Raw genomic sequence first — 23,481 nt, 5'->3', positions numbered from 1 at the left:
TTTCTTGGTTATTTTAGATTTATGTCAAGCATCAGTGTGCCCATCTTTTTTTTAAACTTTCACCCTTTAATAAGGGAGATAATTATAAAGAAGTTCTCAGAGACAAGAGGTATTGAGAAGCAAGTTACTTATGATTAATACAGGAAGTTTTTAATATGCTCATAAAGCTCGACCAGGGTAATAAAGTGATCATAGAAGGTATAATGATGTACTGGTAAATTAAGGTAAAATAATATTGTTTTTTCTGCAGTCTGTAATGAAGCATTATACACCAATCTACAAAGTATGACAGTCCAAAACTGTCCTTTTAAATGTTTTGATTTATTTCACAAAATATTTGAACTTGAATTAGATGTGGTACAATTGCTTGTATCTGTTAATCTGTTGGGGCGTTTCTTTCAATGATTTCCAAACATTTCAGATAATAGTCTATTCCAAAGTTAATTGTATGCCTAGGTGGTTCCATTGACAATTCTAGCCTGCAGTGATCACTTATCCTGTGATCAAAGGGCTGGAAGATTGGTCTACCACTCTCTTCTTCATTGCTGTTTTCATCAATGTACCCTTCAGTTCCAAAGTCCTGCAGATTTGATCCTAAAATTCCAGTGGGGTGTTGAAGTTGTCCACTTGTCCACAAACTCATAGGAGAGGATTTTACAGTTCTTAACTTATGTCGAGCCCACGCTTCTTGCCAGAATTGCAATTTTCTATTTATTTCAGACAAGAAAACATAATGTAAAGAAGTTGTGTGGATCAAATTTAAAGGATCAAGAAAACCTTGATCTTCCATGAAATAGAACAGATTGTAGAAGAAACTAAGCACGCCTTCAAATACATCTCTCCATAATCTCTCAATCCTCTGATTGTGAGTGCTCTTCCCTGTAATCATACTATTTTGTCCGTTTTGATTCAACATAAAGTCAGCTACAGAAACATTTTCAAGCCCTTTGTCTGATCTGACTTTATTTGGTATCCCATATTTTTCAACTCCAGACAAGAAGCAATCTAGTATTGTTTTTGACGTATTGTTGTCAGTGCATTTTAAAAATGTTACTAAGCGGCTAAAACCGTCAATACCCCCAACTATAACAAATCTCCAACGAACAAGTTTGTGATTTGTGTCAATATGCCACAGGTAATTTGGACCAGGGACATCGTATACTCGTCTATGAAGTCTTCCAGTACGTCTGTCGTGCACGCCTTGATCATCCATCCTATGAATACTATCTCTTAGCCTCCATCTTTGAATTCTTATTCCTTTTAATATAAGCATTTGTCGCAACATAGTTTCACCACACAAAGGAAACTCTTTCACAATTTCGCCTAGTTTAAGGTCTAAATTATCGTCGTCAATTTCTGAGAAGGTCATTTTGCTCAAACCAAACTCTGACATTCTTCTATAAACAGTTCTTTCAGACACAGAAAGTAGTTTAGAAATATCTGAAATTTGCATGTCATTTTCTAGGGCATTTTGAAGGAATGATTTGGGTATTTCAAATTTTGGAGCACCACAATTTGTAAATACTTTTGGGGGCAAAATTGCTCCATATTTAATACATTCAGTCCTTAATTTCATCATTTCTGTCCTGTTTGAAATGCCCAAACTTTCCAATTGATAAGCTGATAATCTACAAACAACGTCTGTACTAATTTTCTCCCTCTCAAAATTTGGGATTGCATGGTCCAAGTTTAATCTTTGTAGAATCTGTTGCAAATCTGCTGATCTAGAAGCCATTGTAGCTCTTCCAAAGAAGAAAGATTAGGATTAAAGGGGTTCCGAATGTTATTATTATTCACCTAAATACAATCACATTACAACCGAACCATAACCACAGCATAATATAAAAAAGCACCTTCATATCAAAATGCACCTTAACATAATAAAGCACCTTCACATAAAAAAGCACCACCTTCACATAAAAAAGCACCACCTTCATATAATAAAGCACCACCTTCACATAATAAAGCACCTTCATATAATAAAGCATCATCTTCATATAATAAAGCACCTTCATATAATAAAGCACCACCTTCATATAATAAAGCACCACCTTCATATAATAAAGCACCATCTTCACATGAAATAACCACAGCATAACATAATAAAGCACCACCTTCATATAATAAAGCACCACCTTCATATAATAAAGCACCACCTTCATATAATAAAGCACCACCTTCATATAATAAAGCACCACCTTCATATAATAAAGCACCACCTTCATATAATAAAGCACCATCTTCATATAATAAAGCACCATCTTCATATAATAAAGCACCATCTTCATATAATAAAGCACCATCTTCACATGAAATAACCACAGCATAATATAATAAACCACCATCTACATATAAAATAGCCACATAAGGCAGCTATGGCGTTCCATACGAATGCCTCTTCTGATGCAAAAAATCAGAGCTTACAAAACAAGTATCCTACTGAAACAATCTCCATGTACGGTACAATCTCCATGTTGCTGGGGTCTATATTTTAGAAGGAAAGAAGTTACATTGTTCCAGGAGCAAGAAGAACCAGATCAGCTGAATCCAAAGTATCTTGGATCATTTGGATCCTGCTACCAGATGTAATTGTCCTATCAATGTTATACCAGACGTTTAAAAGACGAATTAATTCGAAGTACATTTATTTTTGCCTGATAAGACAGTCCAGGCATTCCATATGAAAGACTGTAATTTGGTATGGGGGGGGGGGGGGGTATAGGCGATGAGCAAGTTGTCAGAAATTAAAGGGAAATAATGCATATTTATGAATTTATGTGAGCTTTAATCAGTTTTGAAGTAGTCGGTGTAAAATCCTTGATAAAATTTAAAACGAGTCAACTCACGTAAATGTTGAAAATAAAAGATGGTAAGCGTCCCATGTTCCAGGACAGTACATGGTGCACCAATGTGGTTTGGGTGAGACTTTAATTGTAGTAGAATTTAATTTTCTAATCAAGTTTTTTTTATTTGTTAAAAGGGAATCGTTCATCAATGTGTATTACTAGGAGGAGACAAACCACATCGATGAACTTAAAGCTGCCATCACTTCTACTTTCCGGACAATTCTTTAGATTATCTCAAAAATTAAGTTAGATTTACCTACGAGTCTCTTAATGTTTATTATTTTTTATAATTATATTGTTGAATAAGAGCATTTAAAAAAAGAACAAAAACAAACTTTGTAATGTGACAAAGAAGTTGGCTAGTCAATCTGCAAAGACTGCCTATTTGGCAGCTAACACCAGCAACGAGATCGGTAATGTCCATAGCGTGACATAACAGCAAGTAAAGACACCGGGTTGGAATCCATGACTGCGGGTACTCTCCCAATATGCAAATATGCCACCCTAGTTCGTCAGTTCGTTGATAGTCACTGCTGTGGAGCCTCCCAACTCATGAGTTGAAGTAGTCAGTGTAAACTCCCTAATGAAATTTAAAACTAGGCTTATCACTAAATGTTGAAAATGAACGATGGTAAGCATTCTATGTTCCAGGGTAGTGTACATGATGCACCAATGCGGTTTGGGTGGGACTTTAATTGTAACAGAATTTATTTTAATTTTCTAATCAAGATTTTTTTATTTGTTAAGGTAGCTCCATACTCGTAAAGTTGAAAAACTGAACTGATTTCGACTTAATAGACTTTAATGTCATCAATTGTTAGAAAAAATATACATGTCATCACACTTTTTGAGATGCCAGATAACTGAGAGAAAAGTCAGAAAAAGAGTTATTTCCCCTTTGCATAGATAAAATATATAAAAATTTGGAAATTTAGTATAAAATTAAGTGCGAAAATATCTTGAACCTACCAATAATTCTAATTACATCCCTGTGATTATATTCACATAAAATAAATAAAACTATCTTGCACAATTTTTAAAGAATTCAAAGTTTTACAAAAAAGTGTGACGTCACAGAACACTGGATCTACTTTAAAATGGAAAAGTGCCATACAGCTACAGAAAAAAAATCAGCAAGCTGCACACCTCAGATTGGGCACCTTGCATCGTACATTACTTACAAGACTTTCTGTAGCTGCCAGGTTCAGACTACAGTTCCCAAGCACATTTTTAAAAACACCGAAACAGCTCCATGTGCCAAAATATTCATGGTTCATGAATGTGTAATCTTAGGAGTAGACAGACCACATCCATGCACTTAAAGCTGCCATTGCCTTTACTTTCCGGAAAATTCTTAAGATTTACTCAACAAAAAAAGTGAGATTAACCTACCTGTCTCTCAGTGTCTATTATTTTTATGTTTATATTGTACAATAAGTGCATTTAAAAAAAAAACAAAAGAGAAACTTTGTAATTTTGAATGTAAGAGGTGACAAAGTTGGCTAGTCAACCTGCAAGGACCGTCTCTTTGGCGGCTAACATTACCAATGAGATCGGCTATGTCCGACAGAGTGTGATGACAACAGGTAAAGACCCCGGGCTGGAATCCATGGATGCGGGTACTGACCCACGTGAAAATAAATAACACATAAATATCAACGGCGTTACCTTGCATCAACCTACATGCAAGTCATAAATCGTCGGAAGAAGAAGGGTAGCCTCGTTACATGAATACGTATGAAGGTGTGTGTGCACCTTATGTGTTGTTTATACCATTAAACTGTGTTTAAATTAAATATTTACGTATATATCGAGTAATTGCATAGTTCGTGTATATTGTAAATCAACCATATTTCACTAACGAAAAAATGTGGCAGGCAAGCACGAGAGTGACCAAAGAAATGAAGAAAAAAAAATTCAAAGGAGTCCAACTAAGTGTATGGCCTATACTTGGCTTCCAGGTAAAGTTGCATCAATTAAAACATATACTTATTATGCAAGGAGAAACTATCAATGTTCCCAAGTGAAGTACCGACAAAATCAAGATAACATTGTTCAGCACTAGATGTATAAGAACAACCATCAGAATTATTCTGTGGAATTAAAATACAGAAGAAACGTAAATCATGAACCATCATTCAAAGAAAGAACAAAATAAGCGACTCGAAACAGAAACCATTCTAAGACAGAGATCCGTAAACTACATATAGACAAGACTCGAGAGGAGTTTTGTAAACTGCGTCGATACGCATCTTGTGGAGTCCTTTAACAATGCCCTTCTTATTTAACACGATTTAAGAATAAAATTTGGTGATAAGAAGTACAAATGGAAGTCAGAAATGGCTTGAAAATTTGGACCTCGTACATAAAATATATTAATTTGCACTGTCTTTGTGGGACGTAAAGAAAAATCTAAGTTATTGTAATTTAATTAATTACTTTCCGTTGTCATTGACCCCATCCCCGTAACATGTAAAGATAATATAATTAATACCTGTTTCTTTTACGAGCAATAATGTCAGGGTCACAGGTGCTTGAGGACAGGATCGACCACCCCCCCCCCCCCAGATTATAGACCCCCGGGACTTTATTATTATTTTTTTTATTAAATTATCTTTTTATGACATAATTCTAATCTAATTTATACATTCATTGCCCAAAATTACCTAAAACAAATATTTTAAAAAAATCAGACCCTCTACTTATATAATACAAGAAAGTTGCTATCTTCGTCCATCTAGAACCAACGGAAGTAAAGGTTTATCGCAAGGAAGATAACTCGTAATAGATTTTTTTTTTATCTTTTATGTCTGTCTTCCATTGTTATACACTTAGTATGAGTGCCTTCTTTTAGATTTTCCAGTTCCAAAGACGATAAAAAAGTTTTCTCGGCTTGATTAGAATTCATATTTCTTATGAATTGTACTTTTTTCGAGTTTGCCATGCAATTTCATAAATCGCTCGGAGTTGTCTTCCTTGCGATAAACCTCACTTCCGTTGGTTCTAGATGAATCGGTTCAAAACTTGCAACTTGTCGGTGAAAATTGTCCTATTTACCTATTAAATGTATTTACACGGGCATGTCATGCAGATAATCAGTGAAGGGAATTATCGGGCTACGACAAGGTCACCGTTTTTACTGGTAGATGTAGTTTGATAGTACATTTTAACTAATATTCATCGGCTCTCTCATTCTCTCGGCTGGCAGACGAAGTTAGCAACCTTCTTGTATTATATGTACAGAGGGTCTGATTTTTTTTTTCAAAAATGTTTTTTTTATGTAATTTTGGGCAATGGATGAATAAATTAGATTAGAAATATGTCATAAAAGAATAATTTAATAAAAAAGAAAAATAAAGTCCCGGGGGTATATATATCTTGTGGCGGGGGGTGGGGGGGGGGGGGTCGATCCTGTCCTCAAGCACCTGTGGTCAGGGTTCCACCAATGTTGAATGTAAATTATGTAATGTCGTCCGATATTATGTCCTAAAAACCACATTTGATTGGTTGAAAGAAACACCTCATACACTACGTATAACACGTGAAATATGTCAGAAAACGCTATATCGGACATTGTGAATTTGTCATTAAAACTTAAAGATCTTCAACTAAAAAGTTTTAATAAACCGTTGTGAATGGAAAAGATTTATTCGCAGTGCTACCTACGGGATATCATAAAACTGTTTTATACTCACTTTTTACCAAACTACGATGTGAGACAAAAGAGAAAGTACGCTTTCCAGCTGACAGATATACATTACATTACAACAAACTTACCAATTATTTTTAAATTTTTAGACGGTGGCTATTTATAGCCACTGTCTATTGCTACGGTCCTGACCGGAAGGGTATTTCTCACAGGGACCCTAGCGGATAACGAACGATAACTCTGTTAGGTACATGTATGCAGTGTTTTATCTACGTGTCGATTTCAGTATGAGAACTCATTTTAATCTTATCAGATATTTTAAGCATTATAGCTGCTAATTATTTTGTACATACATTTAAATAATGTATGAAATTGGGTTTTATTTTAAATGAGCCGTTACCCTATCTGCTTACGCGGTATTAATAATATTAATTAAGGCTCAAACTGCCAGTTTTGACGGTTAACTCTGTATCAGGACTGCATATAAACTATATCACTGCGATAATTTGTCAAGAGATCTCACAATAATTGCTTCTTGTTTTTTATGATATAAATAATTGTCAGAAACACACTATTTAAACTGGTTTGCCATTTCATATTTCAGCAATTATGCTTCATCGATAAATTCAGCCATTTTCAACGCATTAGTTTTAGTTGAGCAGTATATTTTTTGTTGTTGAAGCTTATTCCAAAGAATTCACAACAGATACTGACAATGAATATTACATAAATTACATTTTCTTGAATTTCAACCGATCAATGGCACAGTTTCTTCTACAAGTGTGCATGTGTTTTCAAACACACAAAAACTTTAAATTTACGATACAAATGTGTTAAATTTTCGACTGACCTGTGATTTACAATGTACCTTATTTCGTACCTCACTCAGTCTGTAGAAACATAAATTTTATTACAGGCACCTCAATATTCATCAGACAATATTTACTGCAGATGTTGACGCTTTACTTGCTGCTGACTTTCTCTCAAACACGCTAATCGACGTCGGATTGTAAAATTCACGTGCAAATCGAGTCCCCATTTTAAATGTTTATAAACTACATTTTACGATGTTTCAAAGATTTTTAGTTCAGATTTTTTTTTACATATGCTGTAAAACGTCTTGTGGATTTCACGGCGTGTCAGCTCGTCTATCTCTAATTTGCAGCAAATGCTAGCTTTTTTGTGAGAAAAAACATGCGATATTCCATATACATTTATGGTACATAATGAACGGTAATGTAAGAGAGCATCTTTTCTTTGGTTTGGGGGCATTTTTTCACTAACAGATAACATTATTTACATATGTACGTAAACATCGCCGCGTTTGTTCTCAAATGATTCTTAATTCGCGAGTACAACTCTATTATGAACTTTCTTCGACATTTGTTTCCAAGTGTTAGCATCATTTTGTCAACATGCATTTACAAATAGGCGAGCCTATATAAATGCGCCAGTTTGTTGCGACTCGCAATTGAAATACACACCGGTTAGAAAGTGTCATCACTTAACACAATGCTACATCGGCCGTAGCGTATACATTCATGCTATATTTGCGATAAATAATGAAACATGAAGGCAAAAAAATGTGCTTCATAGATGACTGTAGAATTCTGCTGAGCTACAGAAATATAGCTTTCCGAAAATATTGCCGGGATTTGCGAACCCTAGATCTATTGTTTAGTACATGCAAAGAATAAAATCAAAGAAGATAGGCGAATAAGGCGTGTAAAATGCCCATATGAGGAATGATTAGATACGGCAAAATTAAAATATCATTAAATCTGATACTAACAATGTATATTTAACGTAACATCGGATTGTAATCTTTAAATATTTTAAATATACTTGCAATATATTGATTTAAACTGGCGTATGCGTGTCAAAACCTCCTAATCGTGTAATTTTTATAACTTCAATTCATTTTCTTTCATAGAGTGGGTCTGAGCTCAATATTTTTTTTTTACAGTCTAAATGTGGTTTAATGGAATTTAATAAACCGATTGAACTCAACAAAAATGTGGAGAAATGACCCACTACAGTTCAAAAATGTCATTTTGTAGCTCAACAATTGAAAGTTTTAGAAATATAATACAAGTCCGAAAATTCGTGGTCATAGTCTCATATAGCATTTAAACAACGCACTTTGTTGTGAATGAAATGGCTCACCATGGTTAGAGCACCAGCTATTAGGAAACTTTATAGAACTTGGGTTCGATACCACCAAAACTTAAAAATTTATTATTTTTTTTCTTATCTTTTTGAAATATTTCAAACTGAATATAGTTAGAAATTACCATTTTGTAAACTTGCATAATAACATATCAAATATATTTAATTGAAAAAATGCTAAATTTGAAATTGTATTTTACAACTAAACCAAAAGGGCAGTTGCGCCATCTTATCCCCCCATCTTCTTTATATACACAGCTGTACGGTCAGAAAAACGTGCGTTCAGTTTGAATTTTGTTTGTTTGGTGTTTTTAAAAACTTATTTTGTATAATTAATCAATATTTGTTGTAAGTTTACTAGAAAAGTTTAATGTAGCAAGTAATTTATGCGTGTTAAAGTGTACTGAGAAGCGATAAAATATACATGTGACTTTCCCGAATTCATTCAAATGGTTTGAATAAAACTATAGCTAAATACAATAGAACAAATGTTTAAAACGTTGATTAATGAAACTGCCGCGACCGAATGTTGTATGATATTTTTAAAAATTTTCATTCACTTTCGTTGTGAGCAAATGGAAATAATCCCCTAAAGTCGAAGATAAAATATTGATTTACTCTTCTGTTTCATGATGACGTGCATTCCAAAAGCAATACCAGTTTTATCAAACAGGTTCTTGTAAACCCATTCCGTTTTCTTTACACCTTAATGTATTAACTGACTATGAGGGGAAAAAAAGCAAATGTGATGATCCACAAGACTGCAACTTTTTCCCCGTGAAGAAAATGAGGGAAAATGCTGTCGAGAGGGACAATTAATATACTATATGTATGCCCAAATAGTTAGTAAAAATAAGTATTTTATCATACCAAAGCTTTATTTGTTCTCGTTACTTTGAGAAATCTACAATATATTTAAAGCACAATAGTCCAATCCACACTTTTCAAAAGTTGTTCCCATTTGCGGGGCCAACCCAAAGGTCAAAAAGGAATAAACCAAAATTCCCCTTCTTCAAACAATCAAATATTTGGGCGTACTGTGATGAAATCGCTTTGGATTTGATTTATTCATTCAATATGTGGTGGCAACCATTCAAACGGGGTTTTAATGTCAACTGATATAGATACAAACATATTGATACAAAATATAGATACAAACTTCTATACGACAAAGACTACTGTGATAAATCTTTGGGTCTTTCCCAAAAGATGACGACCAAGAGACACAGCATTTGTTAAGTGTAGAGTGAGATCACAGCTACGATTTCCACAGAATTATCCATGTAGGAAACTCACGACTAGTTGTGCGAGTAAGCGTTAAGTATTAGTACATGAATGCGATACTGGCCGCGGTTTTCGACAAAAATAATTATCATACATCACTCATTGTTACATGTAATATGCCACTTTCAAACGACGCCACCGTCTAACAGTACTTTCAGTACTTTGATTAAGTATTGTCACCGGTGGTGATTTGAGCTTAGATCCAAGCACTGTTTCACTTCCGTTTTGCCAAAGTAACCGCAAAGAAGAATTGATTAAAAGCAACTCCAAAAAATGTAAAATCTTTAACGTCCACCGTACGAAGACTAATTTCAATAGTGACTCGGTTGACCTCAAAATTCAAGAAACGAAAACGGAAAAGTATAAATGGTGATGCTTATATAAAGCATTGAAGTAAAACTATCTATATGTCAGTGTATTATCCGTTATTATTATTTTCTATTTAGTTTTCAGTGTCCGTTTTCTTTCATAGTACATTTTTTCCACGAAGCAGTTTGATTATGAACGATGCAGTTTGTATTTTGCGTAGAATTAAAGTTACAAGATTTCACAAAGCATATTGCCGTTTGTGACAAAGAATACAGTTTAATTTGTAAAATTTGTTACAGTTTTATTTTCATTAACTTAATATTTGAATTAAACAAATGATAACATGAGTATTCAGTACTTTAATATTGGTCTTTCTACCAATAAACATACATGAAAACCACTGGATTTTGTTGGCAGCTAACTTTTGGGTTCATCCAAAAGATGCTTCCTTGTTCGAAATGGCATCACTGATGGGGAAACCTAAAGGTGTGGCCACTGGGGATAGCGAATTGGACTTCTTTCATGGAACACTACCAGGCTGAGGGTCCTACAAAAGTAGGTATTACACAAACACCACCCAATGATGAAAACGTTTAGAATCGCCACGATCGTCGAAAGGATACGTTTTAAAGAAAAGCTGAGACGCAGTAAGTATACTCACGTGCTCGTGTTTAAAAGACGAATGAATTCTATTTAAAGTTATAATTAAGAAATGAAGTTTGAAACACATATATTTCGTGAAATTGGAAGTGATATTTCCGTGTCTCCAGTATCTACTCCTGAACTTTCGACAGTCGATTCCAGCTCGGCATCGGAAAATGACGACGAAGACTTGGCATGCTTACCATCTTTTATTTTCAACATTTACGCGACCATTCACAAAGCCGGTAGGTGGTACATTTACCCTTGAAAAAGAAGAAGACGAACTTGATTTCTTCTTTCAGTTCTTTGATGACAATTTGTTCGAGAAAATAGTGAATCAAACACATTCTTACGCTGAAAAATGTCAACTAATGTCAACTAACCCAAATCCGAAATGGAAGAAAGTTGGGGTACCAGAAATGAAGGCATTCTTTGGGATCTACATTGTTTTTTCCATAGTGAGATACCAACACACTCTCTAGCATGGAGCCAAAAGTGGCCCTTTGGATTCCCATCTATTCTCGATATTATGACAAGGGCACGATCTGAATTTCTGACCAAATATTTGCATTGTAATGACATTACAAATAACCCACCATAAAGAACACCAGGCCTCGACAAATTATGCCATATTAGACCTATACTAGACGACATACTGCAGAAATGCACCAACAACTACAACCCACATCGGGAGCAGAGTGTCGATGAAGGAATGATAGCCTACAAGGGACGGCTATCATTCAAACAGTACTTGCCAGCAAAGCCAACAAAATTGGGGATAAAAATTTGGGAGCGTGCATTACCCCAAAACGGGTATTGTCATGAATTTCAGATCTACACAGGGAAAGTTGATGGTGGAGCTACAGAAGAAGGACTTGGGGCTGTAGTTGTCCAGGATTTGGGAAGGAAAATTATCAAAAAAGGTCACCATGTCCACATGGACAACTTCTTCTCCCCTCTATTTTTCACGGACCTGTACGCAGAAGAAGTCTACTGTTGTGGGACTGTCCGTGGAAATAGGAAATGCATGCTCGAGGGAATAAAGTCCTGCAAACTGAAAAACCACGACGAGATCATAAAATTCTTCAGAAAAATTTGCTCATCGCTACGGCATTGGGGGGGGGGGGGGGACAAAAAAACTGTGTTTAATTTGTCAACAAACTCGGATCCGAATGATCACATCAGTATTTTGCGTAAACAAAAAGATGGGACAATGAAGGATGTTCCCTGTCCAGTTATTGGTCGGCAGTATAACAGATTCATGTTTGGAGTTGACAGAGCTGACCAACTACGAATGCAGTAAGTAAAAAAAATGGTGTAGGTATCTGTTATGGTTTTTGGTGGATCTTGCAGTTGTTAATGACAGTATTTATTTAGATGGCGCATTGTTTAGGGGGTGGGGTGGGGATACTTATGTACAGGTTGAACATCACAACATAGAACGATAAAACGAAATTCATATGGTACAGTCCATCTACAGAAATACATCCAGAATGCCTTGCTATAAAGTCAAGTTTAAGTATTGCATTAGAAAAAGACTAACGTAGTTGCTAGCACTTAAGAGCGCTAGCAATATAATTTTTTCTTAATAAATGTAAATTGGTAGACAATGCTACCAGAAACAAATTTGCAACTATTCAGCCTGCCAAGTTTTTTATGCTCTAAAGCATTTATTTTCTCATCAGTTAAACTCATAAAAATTAGTAAACATTTGATATTTTATAGTCCTGAGATTCTCTGAATTTGTTCTCGAGTTTAAGTAATGGATTTCTAAGGTTTATTTTTATATGTTTAGATGTGTCATCCATGCCCGTTACGATGACTAGAACTAGTCAATCCACAACCACGGAGACTCCTGTACGCCGATCCACAACCACGAGGACTCCTGTACGTCGATCCACAACCATGGAGGCTCCTGTACGTCCATCATTAGATTAGGATGGCAATGCATTTCCCAGAATGGTCTAGACATTGTATTTTCCAAGATGGTTTTGGAATGTCTTTCCAAAACCCTGTTGTGACATAGCTTGTTTTTCATCGCTTAGCCTATGGTTTAATTTCAGGTGTTATTAGATACATTATAGGTCATCTGCTAGCTGATATCCCGCAACCAGCACAGTGGATTATAATACATACAATTCCCTTCTACCGGAATGGACGTTTTGTGAGGGAATCCATTTTTCTCAATAATGTCCTAACCCTGAAAGATCGCCGCAGGTCCCGCCTTGCTTGCCTGTCTTCGACGGGACAGGGCAGTTTAGGGCCATGAGGATTTAATGCAAGTCAGTTCTCATTTATTGGGTTTTCCATAAGTGCCACCAACTGTCCGATGTTTAGTTTTGCTCTCTTAACCCCAGGTCTCTGACTTTGTCTCCTTGTACAGTTTGGTGTTCTCTTAGCGGAAGTTGCAGTATACGCATTTCGGCGTCTCTTTCCAGCATTCTCTCCTGTGTTGCACTTTGGAAGTCAAACGGTAGGTTTGTAGGGCAGCTTGGGCTCTGGAGCTGGTGCATGCTACTTTGAACATGTCGCACGGTTTTTCCGCCATGAAATAGTCTATAGTTTTATCTTTTGGCCTCGGTGGCAGGGCTAGGCTAGAACTTTATGTATGGTATCTTGGTGCGGGGTTGCAGTGTAATCCGTTTCGGCTCTGTATGAATTGAAGTACGTGGTCTCTTAGATTACATTTTCCAGTCTTGCTAATGTCTGTAGTAATCTGTCCCGAAATACTTGACCTGGCTTAAATTTTCTTCCTTCCCCTCGGAGGTGATCCCATGCGGCGGCCATCACCGGCTTTAAAAACTCATACTTTTGCGTTGATTGCTTATATATTGCGTTGCTTGCTCTTTTCCTTTACTCCAACTGCTAGATTTCAAGAATTCTTCACTTCCTTACTAAGTCCTCGTCGTATCTGGTGGACCATAAAGCTACTACACTTGCTCTCCATCTCACTTTTTGGGCTGTTCTTTTTGCCACATTCCAGGTCTTCCAAATAGTTTCAAGTTCTTCAAATCTTGTTTTTTCCAACTGTGTAGTGGTTACCCTTATTTACTTTGGCCCTGTGGATTTTAGTCTAATGACTTCCTGGTGAATTTGTTTTGGAGCTTTCTCTATGTGTGCCCAATTCATTGTGATGCTCTTTTTTGATCTTGGAGTGATGTTGGTTCTGGCTGGTACACGCCAGTAGTTGTTTATTAGATCTTTTTCTCGGCCGTGTCACTTTACATGTACATATTTGTCATAGGCATTTGTTGGATGCACTCAGACTAAAAACTGATATCAGTAAGTCAAATACTTACTATTCCGTCTCTAATTTATTTGACAACGGTTCAACATTGATCAATTCACAATTAACATCATTATTGAAACAAAGTTTCTTATTGTCTCATTCAAACTTGTATGACATCAACCAGCGTGCGAGGTTTCTGACCCCGTCAAACTGCCTATATTCGGTCAAGGGTTTATATAGAGCGAATCGGACCAGAAATCCTTGACTTTAGAAGATGCCTTTACCCATGACTTATTCTTTTTTTTCCTTCCGATTCTAATGACCAGCTCTTGCTGACAGCAATTTGGCATATTGTGACCTAATGGCCGATTATTGTGGCAAGATCAGTTGCAATTCAATGAAGACAAGGCGATTCTCTATGATAACAACAAATTTTTGTAGGAAACACTCAACAGATATTGAAGGTACCCCACCCACTTATACTTTTTGAGACACTACGTCATAAGATGGCGATTTAAATGTTTTGTTAAACTGTTTATATCGTTTGAGTTGTATATCGTCGAAGCTCAGTGGCTAAATTATTGGGCCTTTGAATCGCAGATCATGAGTTCTAATCCGCCTGAAGCTTTTGTAAATGTTAAATGAATTAAAGTTTTGAAATGAATTTTTTCATCCAAAATTGCACATTTATTTTTGCCTTTTATACTTGAAGGGTCATTCAAGGAATTTTTTTTTCTGTATTTATTATTTACAATGCTTTAGGAATGCATTTCTAAAGATAAAATGAAATTTGGGTGCCAGTCGATGAGTTTTAAGCAAGATACAGGGCTCACAATTCTTCGTCATGTAAACAAGGCTCTTGCCCTGTTTTTGTTTACATAGGTTCAATATACCAGTAAGAAATCTTTTTCAAACTGATTGGTCTATCTTTTATTCATACTATGCATAAATAAACAGCAACTAGAGATTAACACATTCATTTGAGGTCTAAAACTGGAATTTTCACCTCAACATTCAAAATGTAAACAAAAGCTTTGTTTACATAGCAAAGAATTGTAAGCTCTGTAACTCGCTTATAACTCAACAAATGACAATCAAATTTTGATTGCCTATTAAAAATACCCTACTGAAGCATTGTAAACATTAAAATCGAAAAAATAATTTTTGACCAAAATCGTGACCATGCACTTCTTATCCATTATGATATCTATCTTTATCAAGTAATTTTCTGCTGATTTGAGAAAATATTCCAAGGAGTAGTTAGCCACCTTAAATTATATAAAGCTTACTTAAGGTATACGTTTACTCAGAATGAAACAAAATTCCACTGATGATAATGAAAAACCATCTATTGTGTGTTAAAGACCTATCATTGTAGTGCTATTTTCCACTTTCAAAAAAGTAGGTCAATGACCTACTTTTTGAGATAATGGCCACTGAATATTTTTTGAAAATATAAGAAAAGTCCCTAAAAATTTTATACCATGACTGAAATTTTCTTAATTGTGAAAATAATACAAATTGCTTAACTCTTTTAAAAATGAAATACAGTTTATGAATGGCAGTGACACTGAACAGACACAAAGCATTAAGTTTTCATCCACAATTTTTTTGAATATTCCAGTCCGATTTTCCTCTATCAGTTTTCAAATTCCTACCCTTTTTTGATTCAATTTTACAAAAAATTGAATGATGATAATACTAAAACATTTATAGTTGTAAACTAGGCATATTGACCTTACTCTGCTGGTATAAAAGTTATATGAGGTCAATGATCAAAATTTTGAGATATGGTGTCTTTTATCGTTTTTAAGCATTTTTCAATATTTTTTTAGTGTGTGCCATTCAAAAATCTAAATGAACAAGAATAGAATTCCTGGGTCCCCCGCCGGTCTAGTATCGAGTCCATCGACCAAGGCTGATTTAGGAACTTGACCAAGGTATTAGTGGTATAAACATTTAGTATAAATTTAATGAAAATCCGTCAAAATTTGTAGGCATGAGAGCGATTACAAGGCCAATTTTCGGATATCGCAGCTAGGTTAAGGACGCCCATGGATTACCGTATGAAATAAATACACTAAAAACGGACTTTATTCCAGACAAAGTATACAAACTCATCCAAATATGGCAATGATAAAGTTTATACATCATTATGTTACTACCGATCTCCCCTACATTTTTCACCGGAACACAGCCACCGCATCAGCTGTTTATTACGTGATACGCTAAAAATAGAGCAGCTACATATGACTTCATTTATTGCAAAAGTTCGACGATATACGAATAAAATATTAAATTGTTGTTTATATCACTTAAAAGAAAATTAATTGCTTAATCTAAAAAGTGCTGGGAGCAACTATAGCAGTACCAGCAACATGCTTAACTTTAGCATTGATCGTTCAAGTTTAATAAAAATTTTCGATAACCGAGTTAATTCACGTGTCAAAAAAATGTTTCCTTTCAAGCAACAACTTGCTCCCAGCACTTTTTACAATCACTGGTATTTGATGAAAATAAAAAAGTTAAACACAATCCTTAAAATTGACGGGATATCGTTGAACTTTTGCAATTTTAGACAGATGTATATAATTTTATGCAAATTGGCCGATTTTCAAACGCACTGATGATCAGGATCAAGGGCAGATAATCTGGCGTTGTGAAGCGCGGAAAATTTAAAGATTTACATTGTTAATCGTTGGTTATTCCTTACCTGCACATTTCATTAACCTTTTAAACCTTTCAATTCGTAAAATACACAGGAATATTACCAATTTATTATTTTTGTTCAGTTTAAACTGAATAGAGTGATAGATTCCTCGATGCACCAGAACGGAATCAGATAACCCCATGCGCGGATCTAAGGTCTGGGGTTGGTGCTGGATTTCTATAAATGTCTTCCTTATAATTTTAGACTAATTAAAGTGTTTATATAACAGGCTAAAGAAAAAAAAATAAGAAGCCAGATCCACGCGTACGTAGGATCGTTTTTGAAAAGGGGGGGGGGGGGGGCAGACTCATCCAAAAAACCTTGACAAGCAAAGAAAAAAAATCAATATTTCTTTACTTACTCTCAAAACAGTTGGGGGCCAACTCCATGCATATTAATTTCTTATATGTAAATTAAAAAAAAAAAAATCGGCAATAAAAAGCGGGGGGGGGGGGGGGGAAACCCCCCCTCCCCCCATCTTATGCTACGTACCTGCTTCAATCTACCCCTGTTTATTAAATATGTAATTTGATATTGTTATCAAGTGTGTCCATGCGCGGATCTAGAGGAGGGGTAAGAGGAGTCCCAACCCCCCTGAAAAATGAAAATTTATTAAATTTACATACGTCTAGTAAAATCATCGCAAATATGCCTCGGGCACGACCATCCCCCCCCCTTCATCCTTCAGACACCCTCACCCCCCCTGGAATTTTTTTTGGATCCGCGCATGGTGTCTCTGCCACGATATAAGTTAATCTTGCTTATAACTATAAGAGTATCTCTACCATACAATCAGAATATTTTTTTCATCATATTAAGATACAGAATTCTTTTAAAGACACACTGAACCTCATATTTGTCAAGATTTTCATAAATAATTGTATATAAAAAATAGTGCATATGATATCAAATGAATTATACAAAATAAAGGCATCAATTTATACTTTTATTGAAAAGCAAAATTTCAAAACTCACAATTGTAATTTTTTTAAACAGCTTAAATTTTGTTTTTAATAATGTCTTCACACATTCAAAATACACCAAAGCATGATGATGAGCACCTTTTTATCCATCATGTTTATGCATTATCAGGTTATTTTTTTTATTAAATAGTCTGTAGAACACAGCGAATATGTGGGTAGGGAAGACAGGGTAACCTCAAGAGTTGAAACCACAAGAATCGATCCGCAAAACCCATGTCGCCAGGTGGTAGCAGAAGTCCATGTTGGGCTGAAATAAAAATTTTAAAAAATCAATTAGCTGGGGGAACATATGCATAGCAAATACATGAATATTTGTTACCAAAAAAATACACTGACCATGCAGTGTCATATGTATGAAAACATGCGCGGATCTGGAAGGGAGGAAGATTTTACATTGTAAAATTATCGCAAATATGCCTCAGACCACATGAAAAAAAAAACAATTACCCTTCGGACCTCCTCCCCCCCCCTCCCCTTCCTGGAAAAAAAATTCTGGATCTATGCATATGACAAGATGGCAGTACAAAAACCAAACCAAATAGCTTAGGTCTAAACTATTAACACATATCAAATTGAGAGAGAGAGAGAGAGAGGAGAGAGAGAGAGAGAGAGAGAGTCTGCTTTACTCAAAGCGTGATACATGTAGTAAATATTTAATTTCTTTTGATATACAGTACTATATATCTCTTCTCGAAATAATCTTTGACATTATAATTCCATTAGTTTCATATCAATGAATTGTCCATAATGTCACACATAAGCTGATGTATCTGAGCACAGTAACAATTAATCCAACATACAAATGTATTTGTTATCTCAAAATTGTTTGTACACAATGTACATGTGCTATGCATGAACACTTTACCGAGAAGTGAATCAATATGTATTTACATAAAGATAAACCATAACTCAGAACAAATAACAATGATTCTGTAAAAAAAAATCCAGAAAAGACTGTATTATGAATATCAGGGAATATAAATACCCAAAAATTCTGACCTTAGGGTAATATATATATTAAGTTCTTTTCAATTTAAAAATTTAAAATCTTCTTTTAAGAAAATACATAAATGAATTCTAGAATAGCATATAAGTTTAATTTACATTGGTTAATTTTTAAAAAAAAAAGTCTGCTATTGAGGAAATGTATATGTTATTGTATGCATATACATGTGGATAAGGTAGTGAATAATGATAACAAACCAGGTCAGTTTAAAGCTTGTGCCCCTCGAATATTATCTAGCCACTATGCAACCTGGTCTCAAGCGGCCGAGTCTGACCACCACATATGTTAGATTTTACTGGTTGGGGTTTATTATCAGATTATTATGAAGCATAACTGCACATATTTAACACATCAAATATATTAATCATATATTTTTAATGCAGCACATACAAATTGAATATGTAGTACAAATCTTTCTGAACATTTGAATTCATAAATGAAGCTGTGGATGGCAATATGATACAGTATTGTTTTATTAAAATAAAGTAAAGAAATCATGATGCATACATGCACTTGATGATTACATCATTCTACACTTGTGTACCATGGGACCCCACATGTTTATACAGTGTATGCTAGCCTACATGTATTATGGTGTGTATATACAATAGTTCAATACAAACCGGAACTAAGACACACATGTACATACAGTATGTATATATATCATAATAACAAATAAGAATTCAAAACAGTTTTACAGATATCTACTGTAAACTATACCAGCAAAATGAATTATATCATCTAAGATCCAAAAATTTACTGAAGTGCAAAACATATGTATAATCACCATGCAAACATGCATATGCACTTTATAGGCCCTAATGAATTCTATAATTGTGTACCCTGGGAACCCCACCTATTTCAAGTGCAATGTTTACAGTGTCTGGTGTGTAGTTCAATACACAAAATAATAGCCTAATAAGAAATAATAATTCAAAACAGCGATGATGTGCAAAACAACACGTGTGTAACGGACTGAAAAGAGCAAATGATTTGAAAAGAAAAGGTCAACACTACCTATTCTGTATTAAAACATACCTTTATTATCTCTCAAACGATGGTTGAGCTGCATTTTCCACTCTCGGCGTCTTGCAGGCCATGCATCTTATGAAAATGTTGACACACCGCTGTCAGCTGTTCGCAACCAAAACAAGGCGAGTGAAAGCGCTGTGTTGACGCGGATGGTAAGCAAACGACAATGTAATTTTAAGAAATAAACACCTTCAGTCACATTTTTTCGATACAATATTCTTTAAAAAAAAATTCAAAATGATTATTTAAAGCAGTCAATCGATAAATTTTTACAGCGATCGCTTTACTATATCGAAAGTAGGAAAAAGATGAAAACATGAATAATGGGCGGAGCTAACGTCATGAAATGTCACGTGATATTCATGAGGTGAAATCTATGGGAGGCCTTAACCTAGCTGCGTAAACTGGAGTCATTATTGTGGTCAAAGTCCCATAACTCCAACAAAAAAGAACCGACCAATGCTGATTTTCGAACTTGACCAAAGTATTATTGATATAAACATTTGGTATAAATCAAATGAAAATCCGTCAAACTTTGTAGGCATGAGAGCGCTTACAAGGCCAATTTTTGGATAAAACAGAGTCATTATTGCGGTCAAAGTCCCATAACTCCAACAAAAAGTATCAATCAATGCTGATTTTCGAACTTGACCAAAGTAATAGTAGTATAAACATTTGGTATAAATTTAATGAAAATCCGTCAAAATTTGTAGGCATGAGAGCGCTTACAAGGTCAATTTTTGGATAAAACAGAGTCATTATTGCGGTCAAAGTCCCATAACTCCAACAAAAAGTATCAATCAATGCTGATTTTCGAACTTGACCAAAGTAATAGTAGTATAAACATTTGGTATAAATTTAATGAAAATCCGTCAAAATTTGTAGGCATGAGAGCGCTTACAAGGTTAATTTTTGGATAAAACAGAGTCATTATTGCGGTCAAAGTCCCATAACTCCAACAAAAAGTATCAATCAATGCTGATTTTCGAACTTGACCAAAGTAATAGTAGTATAAACATTTGGTATAAATTTAATGAAAATCCGTCAAAATTTGTAGGCATGAGAGCGCTTACAAGGTCAATTTTTGGATAAAACAGAGTCATTATTGCGGCCAAAGTTCCATAACTCCAACAAAACGTATCGACCAATGCTGATTTTCGAACTTGACCAAGGTAATAGTAGTATAAACATTTGGTATAAATTTAATGAAAATCCGTCAAAATTTGTAGGCATGAGAGCGCTTACAAGGTTAATTTTTGGATAAAACAGAGTCATTATTGCGGCCAAAGTTCCATAACTCCAACAAAACGTATCGACCAATGCTGATTTTCGAACTTGACCAAGGTAATAGTAGTATAAACATTTGGTATAAATTCAATGAAAATCCGTCAAAATTTGTAGGCATGAGAGCGCTTACAAGGTCAATTTTTGGATAAAACAGTCATTATTGTGGTCAAAGTCTCATAACTCCAACAAAAAGTATCGACCAATGCTGATTTTCGAACTTGACCAAGGTAATAGTGGTATATACATTTGGTATAAATTTAATGAAAATCCGTCAAAATTTGTAGGCATGAGAGCGCTTACAAAAAAGTGTGACGGACGGACACACCGACGCACGCCCGGCATTTCTATGTCCCCGCACCGCGTTGCGGCGGGGGACAAAAAGTGAGATAAAACCAACAGAAAATATGCAAAATTATGTGCATTAACAAATAAAATCTTAACTTTGAATATTACAGTACTACCAAAAATATTAAAGTGAAATACAAAATCTGAAAATTTTAGTCCGAATTTCCTCTGTTTTGCTAAAAGTCCAACTTTGTTCGAGCCTAATTCCATGATAAAGTAAAAATATCGAATGGTTTGTCAATAATAATTCATTTCATAAATACTTTTAGTATTTAGAAAAAATTTTACTCATGACATTGAACTTTTTAACAATTCGGATTTTGAGAACTCAAACCCTGAGTAAACGACGTCCTTAAAGAAATACTTGAAATTTCATGAAAATCAGTATATTTGCCCTAGGCATCCTTAAAAGCAACACAATCATATTAAACACAATTTAACACTGACAAACAAGTTATTAAAAATCAAAATCACCTCCGAGAGTGACTCATCAACATCAATTTATTGAAAGCTGATCATTTTTGCATTGGCCTTTTTAAACAAATAACCAAAACGATATAAAATAAATTCACATATAAATCTTAAAGAAAATATTTTTAAATCAATAGAATTTTATTTGTAGAATGCAGTTGTCATTACAGTTATTTAGTCCTGCTTAACGTCGAATCACGGCCGACCAGAATTAATTGTGTTTCTTCCTTGTTTTCAGAACAAATGAGTGGTATGTTTTTTTCAGAGAAAAATATATTTATAAAATATATTGAGCCTTAAAACTGTATAAAAACGTTTTTCGACACGGTTGCAAAGCACCTGATTGACTTTAATGTTCACTAAATCCACCGCCTTGCTGAGGGTGCATGTACCTTTCGTATCATAAATGTAAACCTACAAGATGTGAAAGGGAAATTCTGAGCTCATTTAGAATCAGTGTTGACAGTGTAAAGGTAGGTAATTTTGGTAAGAATATTTTAGAGAATTGAGAAATTAATACTCCTGTGCAACCAGCTGTAACCTCGGGCATTTTCTAGACTTTATTCTTAGAACTACATGTAATTGCGGCACATGATCAGGATTTGTAGTAAACTGAGTTTGAGTCGGTGCGTAAAATTATAGTCTGGCGGGTTCCTCGAAACACAAATTCTATAACTGGCCTTACATAGACCTCTCACGGTCAACAGTTAACAAACCCGAGAGGGAGGCCTATCTTTTAAATTTATCCATGATCTCTTCCAGCAACTACCTTTTAAATGATTTCTATTATAGTGTTTCTCAGCCACTGTCACTGATAATCCGTGGGAACCGCTAAGCTTGCCGGTCTAGCACGTCATACGTCTTCTCTCGCTGGCTGCAGTCGGTAAAATCCACTTCGTGCAGATTCCCGCGTGGTGACGTCATGGGCTATTAGATAACCCGTACGAGGAAAGAGTCCACAAACATTAGATCTTCAGTGATATTACAATGATAGAAGGTTTTAACAAAAGAGCCTCCAGCATAGTCCTTAATCCTCGAGAAGTTGGAGTACGTCTCAATAATTATCGAACAGCCCTCATACAAAACGTGTATAAAATGTGTACATCACCTGTGTACGCCTTGCGTACGAGTTAACCTTTGACTCATTTTTTTGGAGAAATAACTTGTACATGTAATAGGGATTTCTTCAACTGTCATTCTCTGTAGTCGAATAATTCTTCTTGTTCAGACCACCATCTGGTGTAATTTCGAACTGTTATTAACGTACGCGTTGATAATATTTCGTACATCAACATTTAAATAATTTGTACCTGTGTTATTTCGATAGTGCAATCGTGCATTTTTGCCTTACTTACAGTGTTGTGTTACATGGGGGATCTACTATCATCGTTCGCTCTCTTCTAATAGGACATGTCTTTTAACCGAAATTAACCGAAAAAAACTTTTTTGTCAACTCTTAACTCTGAATGTTTCTGTTTTGTTTGATCACAGGGGCTCGTCACGAAATTTTTCCAACCTT

At 35.0% G+C, this 23,481-nt stretch overlaps 1 long non-coding RNA gene across 1 annotated transcript; it reads right to left on the bottom strand.

Moving 5' to 3' along the window:
- Positions 1–17,770: 17,770 nt before the first annotated feature.
- LOC128173485 (uncharacterized) lies at positions 17,771–20,089 on the bottom strand. Its single transcript, XR_008242510.1, has 2 exons — positions 19,866–20,089; positions 17,771–18,068 (listed from the first exon to the last, which is right to left on the bottom strand). It is a non-coding gene; the product is annotated as an uncharacterized LOC128173485 (long non-coding RNA).
- Positions 20,090–23,481: the final 3,392 nt, after the last annotated feature.

The sequence above is a fragment of the Crassostrea angulata genome, chromosome 2 (assembly GCF_025612915.1).
Source record: "Crassostrea angulata isolate pt1a10 chromosome 2, ASM2561291v2, whole genome shotgun sequence".
Lineage (NCBI taxonomy): Eukaryota > Metazoa > Mollusca > Bivalvia > Ostreida > Ostreidae > Magallana > Magallana angulata.
The sequence above is the reverse complement of the archived record's forward strand: the minus strand, read 5'-3'. Positions and strand labels throughout refer to the sequence as shown.